The sequence below is a fragment of the Bidens hawaiensis genome, unplaced genomic scaffold, assembly GCF_021521415.1.
Source record: "Bidens hawaiensis isolate Kalapana, Puna unplaced genomic scaffold, B.hawaiensis_p1.1 tig00055862_1, whole genome shotgun sequence".
Classification (NCBI taxonomy): domain Eukaryota; kingdom Viridiplantae; phylum Streptophyta; class Magnoliopsida; order Asterales; family Asteraceae; genus Bidens; species Bidens hawaiensis.
Window position 1 is genome coordinate 22,433 of NW_027500061.1, and position 6,379 is coordinate 28,811.

The window sequence follows — 6,379 nt, forward strand, 5'->3', positions numbered from 1 at the left end:
TAGTGTCACGAGTAATGAAACAATATGTGGCGCCCCGATGTATAATCCGCCTTTGGTCGGGGTGTTAAAACCGTACCCTAATAATATCCGAGGTATGTAGGGCGAATGCTCTTTATAACGTAAGGTTACTTATGTATGTGTATGAAAGATTGATGGGCAGGTTAAGTATGTAATGCATACCTTCGGGCACGTATATGTGTATGTAAAGTAAGTTATGTGATTAAATAGAACTCACTCAGCGTAGCTGACTTTTAGTATGCACACAGGCAAATAGGTTGAGGCAGCTCGCGTGATTGAAGACACATGACATGGAATCGAAGATACCGGCATCTCGAAGAAATGTTGTGATGTTTTAAAGACTGTTTTGTTTTAAATGACTATGAATGTTTTATAAGACAAGATTTGGAGGTTATGTAAGATATTATGGTTGAAGTTTTATATTCAGCGTAAAGTTTTAATTAACTCTGACTTGTAGAACTGTGTTTATGAGTAAATCCAACACCAAAGTAGAGGTACTGGTAACGGGGCCTTACAGGAAGATTTTCTGGTGTTCCGCTATTTGAAATGGTGGAAGTAACCTAATTACCATGTGTTGTGTTAGACCATTTCAGAAGTGACCTAATTACAATGTGTTCCGCCATTTGAAATGACGAAACCCCACTTTACCCCAGACTGCACATCCATAGCCTGCCCCTCTATCTTTGTTTCACATACGTCATTTCAAATGACATTAGTGAACAATAGCATTCCTGACACGTCTAACGAGAACCTTTTCAACCATGTTGTTCACTATCTGAAATAGCGAAAGTGAACAGTAACCGACGCTGACATATATGACGAGACTTTTCACATTTTTTACCACGCTTTTCACTAATGCCATTTCAAATGACAATAGTGAATTTAGAATTTATTATTATTTTTTTCAGCTTTATTTTTTTTAAATATAGTTTTATTTTTCAGTTTTATTCTACTAACTTTTATTTTGAAAATATAGTTTTATTAATCTTTCAGACGACTTGAACCCATAACCCCATGTTAAACCTTCAGTCTAAAAAGTTTAAATCCACTCGTATAATACAATGCTTTACTTTGTAATAAAAAATGAAGTAAACTCCATAGACCAAAGACAGAAAGTTTAACATGGGGTCTTCGATTCAAGTCATGTGAAAGATTAATAAAACTATATTTTTCAAATAAAAGTTATTAGGATAAAATTGAAAAATAAAAACTATACTTTAAAGAAAAAAAATCCCAACTCCACTCACGCCATTTGAAATGGCATGAGTGAACTGTGTGTTTAAAAAAGTAAAAAGTCTTGTCTATGTGTCAGTTTCGGGACTGCTCACTTCCGCAATTCAAATAGCAAGAGTGAACAATATGGTCAAAGGGGTTCTCGTTAGACGTGTGAAGAATGTTATTGTTCACTAACGTCATTTGAAATGGTGGAAGTGAAACAAATATATAGGGGAAGGCTATAGATGCACCAGTCCATGGTTGGGGGGTTCGGCATTTCAAATGGTTGAACACATGGTAATTAGGTCGCTTCTGCCATTTCAAATGGCGGAACACCAGAAAATCCTCCAGCTCACTAGAGGATTGTTGACACACTTTGCAATCATTTAGAGAACCGGGTATTTCAAATGATGGATCACATAGAAACCTAAAAAATATGTCTCTCTTGTAGTAACCATTTCAACCATTTTCATTCTTCCTGTTTTTTAAAATATTTCGTGGTTGTTGCCATGGTGGTGATGTTGCAATCTGCCACATAAGCACACCACCATGCATATTTCACATAAGCATGTTTTTGACACGCAAGTATATTACGTCATCCAAAACTAACGACGTTAGGATTTCGTTAGTCAAGGTTCGCTGGTAAAAAAATGATAAAATGTGGCACTGTCACAAACTATTTCATTAGTTGGGACCGACAACGACCAAAAGATGATAGTTGAGATTATTTAAAACCAATATATTTATTATATTTTAATTTTGTTTTTTATCATTTTTTTAAATCTCAATAAATATATAAATGAAACATTTATAAACTCTCTGGTTGCTCCATACATTCTCTTAAGCCACCAGATTGCTTTATTTGTAAATGAAAACTTCTCATGCATTTGACCCGAATTCACGGGTATGGGTTTCACCAAACCCAAATAGCCCTTAAACGGGTTATAACATCTTATTAAATTAAAAATTAATTTCACCAAATATTTGATATGAAAATCCTATAAATTAAGGATATACTAAAAATTAATATATTTTTTTTAAAGATATTATTTATAATTAAAAAACAATTTCATATTAAAAAAATAAGCAAGTCATAAGTCTCACCAAACCCAAATAGCTTTTAAATCGGTTTATAATATCTCATTTATTTGTGAAACTCGTTCATCATTAAATCCTAAGTATATTATTAACTTACATACAATAAATAATATTAAAATCCAAAAGAATATATATAAATTAGAAACAAATAATTTAAAACAACCTCGTATTACAAGGGATAAAAACTAGTTTAAGTATATAAATGATGGTATTTTGATCCCTTCAATCAAAAGTAATAGATTTTATCTAATGAAGTTAGCTACAAGGATAGAAATCTATCTTTTCTAATAAAAGAATACAACTATTGCCACTTGTCAAGCTTATAGCCCTTCTTACATTTTCTTAACAAATTTTCATATATGGCCCTTATATTTTAGTCATTTTAATATATGAATCCAAATTTATGTTTATTAAATGTAAATACTAACTGATTTTTTTATTAACAATAATGGTGAAATAAGAAAATATCAAAACTGAATGCAGACCTATAGAATAAAATTTGAAAGTCACAAGTAATTGCAAATTAAAAAAAATAAAGTTGCATTATTGTCGAAGAATTTGGATTTGTATGGTAAGCTACAAATTGTTTTTAAGCAGAGATTCAAACAGTAGTGCATAATTTTTTTGTATAAGATTGGTTTCAAATTTGGATTTAAAATTTTCTTATATACATTTGAACTCATGAAATGTGTATTTTCTTAATTTTCTACAAACATTTTGTATAAATATTACAAATATGAAGAATATCTAATATATATATATACATACATATCTTGGTGTTTAGCATTAAATCATTGAAGTTGAATAGTATAATTATAATCTATATGCATAAATATTTACTCTATGAACTATATGCCATCTATTTATATGATTTTTTTATGTAGTATAAAGGGTTTTAATAATAAGAAGATCCATATTTAGTTTTAAATATTTTCTTTCATAACTCAAACTAAAATACTTCAGAAACATATGTTTTTTACCTGATTTATACTTTTTCTATACATTCAAATTTATTTAATTTAATATGTCTTATAAGATAAATTACTTAATTAAAAGCATTTGATATTTTAAACCAAAAAATTTATTTCAATCTCATTCCATTATTTTCGTTTTCCAAAACTCATTTAAGATATTGAAACCTAGAGCATCGTTTTCATTAGTTATTTACAAAATTCCTATATTATATTAACTTATTAATTTTATTTTTATACAAATACAATGAATTGAGGTTATGTTAGTGTTACATGTTGGTTAGTACATAATTAAAGTGTTTATTATGGTTTATATTCAAAATAATAAAAAATAAACAATCGATTCATTATATGTGGAATGAGAACAATCGACTTGGACTAAATCCTGATAACGTCAACGACTAAGGCTTAACCTTTAATACCTAAAAATATATATAAATGATTTAAAAACTAAAAGTTTATTTTTGTTGACCTAAAACCTAGAATTCTGACCCAAGAACCAATCCAAATTACTTCGGTTCGGGTTCGGGTTATTATTTTCTTGGGTTCGAGTTTCTCGAGTCGGGTTAGTTTGGGTTCGTATACGGGTTTTCTTGGATTGGGTTTCAGGTTACAGGTAAAAGTGACAGTCCTACTTCCAATTATTATATATAAGAATCACTACATTCACTTTATGCAACTTTAAATCTTCTAAAATTCTTCTAACAAATAATAATCACTATTATTTGAACATGGTTATAAGGTTAGTATGTATTTGTCATTTTTCTGGCAATTATATTCATATGAAATGAAACAAATCATTTTGTTATAGTTTAATTTTCGGTTTTTATGTTACTTGATTATACAATTTTTAGTTGTAGAATATAAAATCAATTAAAAATTTGTTATACACAAAATATTAATGATAACAAATTTATCATGATCAATCAATTTCAAATTCTAAATATCCTAAGGATGATTATAACATCAAAGTGTAGATAATATGATTTTTGGGATAATCATTTTTTTATAAACATGAGCAGATGTTCTCAAATGACATCATATTAATTGATTAAAAGCTATGATATTTTATGTGTATGAATATTTTTTAATAGTTTCATAGATATATTATCACTTATCTAGAGTTGGTATGCATTTAGAGAACTTTTTTTGTTACACGGACAGCTATACGTGGCTATATCAAGAGTTATAAGCAGACCTATATGTTACCTTATTAAGAGTTACAAGCAGACATGAAATAAAGATTTTGATTTTTGATAAACAATGTATACTTACTAATATAATCACAAATGTAGTGTAAAATGAAGTTTTTTACTTATTTGTAACATATTTGTATAATCTTAGTTATCTAATATCTGTAATTTTAATGTTAATTGTAATTGTATTAACAATATATGATCAATTTATTGAATGTATTTCACTTAATGATAAAGTTTAAAATATTTTATCAATTATCCGTGTAATACACGGGCCTCAAACTAGTAAATAATATTTAAAAAACAAAACAAAACAAAACAATAACTTTAGGCCTTATATATGGACGATAAAACGGTAACTAGTGATTTTGATGAAACCTTAGGACTCAAAACAACTCTATATATTATTTTTAGGTATTGATTAGTTTGTGGATATAATATATGAGGCTAGTAAATAGAATGTGTGGGTACAACGTATAAACCATGCTGCAAAACAGATGTACAACATGGCAAGAGTTGAAGTATAAAGATTTAGGTGCTGTTTGTTTTTCAGAGGTAAAATGTCAGAAGACTGCGAAACCACATCTGCCAACATCTGTAGCAGAAGAGGTGGACCAAAACTCTGCAGTCTGCAACAAGAAGACTGTTTGTTTTTTAACATCTGCAGACTGCTAAAATAAGCTGAAATTTAAATAAACTGAAATATAAATAAAAAAGGTTGTGAACTGGTGATAACAATTACGATTTTTCCCTTGTCTTGGCTTGATCAATGTTATGTTATTATTGTTTTTTGATAGGAGATTAGGTGTTTAAGTTTTAATACCGAGCTTGGTTAATAGATGCAAACAAACATTACAGTTTTGTATCCTTATTTGTAAGTTAAATGTTTTACAGTTTTGTTTAGTCTTTAGGAATTTTACAGTTTTGTTTACAGATTTGGGTTTTATATAATAGTTCAAACTTTCAAAATGCTCTCCATTTACTGCAAATTTAACAAACATCATAAGTGTCCCAAACCCTAGCCTTCTGTAATTAGTTCTTATAAGTAACAAACTCTAAGCAAGAAACCCTTGAAAAGCCTAAATGTCAAATATTATCAATCATAAATTGTTGAGTCTAATTAACAGACTATTCTTCAAAATGAAGCTATAAAAATGTATTTTCATAATCTGTTAACTGCATATGATGGTGATGATGACTAAGATGGGCATCAATTAAGCATTGTTAATAAACCAAATTAAGCAAACTTAACTAAACAACCGAACATACCACGGAAAAATTTGGTGTTATTAAGCACATAGATCATAGATGATTAACATCACAACCATTAAAATTAAAATATGAACCATGTAACTTACTTACCAGGTAGAATTAAAAGGAACTTCTATGAAGATGAGATAATGATTTGTGCTGCTCCAACAAAAGGTAAAAGAAAGAAGAATAAATAATAAGTTGTTTGAATCAATCGGATCTAAGCTAAAATGAAAAGAATAGAAAGAAAGCATACCTTCAAGAAGATGCCGGCTTGGTGAGTGGAGCGGACGGCGGCCGGCGGTGTGGAGGTAGCCGGCTTGGTGAGTGGAGCGGACGGCGGCAGTGGAGAGGAGGAGGAGTGGTTAGGGTTAGGAGGAGGATGATGATCGGTCTGGGAGAAGAGGTTAAAGAAGTAATAATACCAACACTTCTGGGAGAAGAGGGCGCGCAGACGTTTTTTAATGAAACGTCTTCGAAAAAACAAACACACTGCAGAGCCCAACGTCTGCGCGCCCTCTTCTCAGTGCAGACAAAAGAGGTGGAGAAGTGCTTCTGAGGAAAAACAAACAGCACCTTAGGGTATGGACCCTAGCTATCTCAACTACCCAAATGCTTGACGTTGGATCT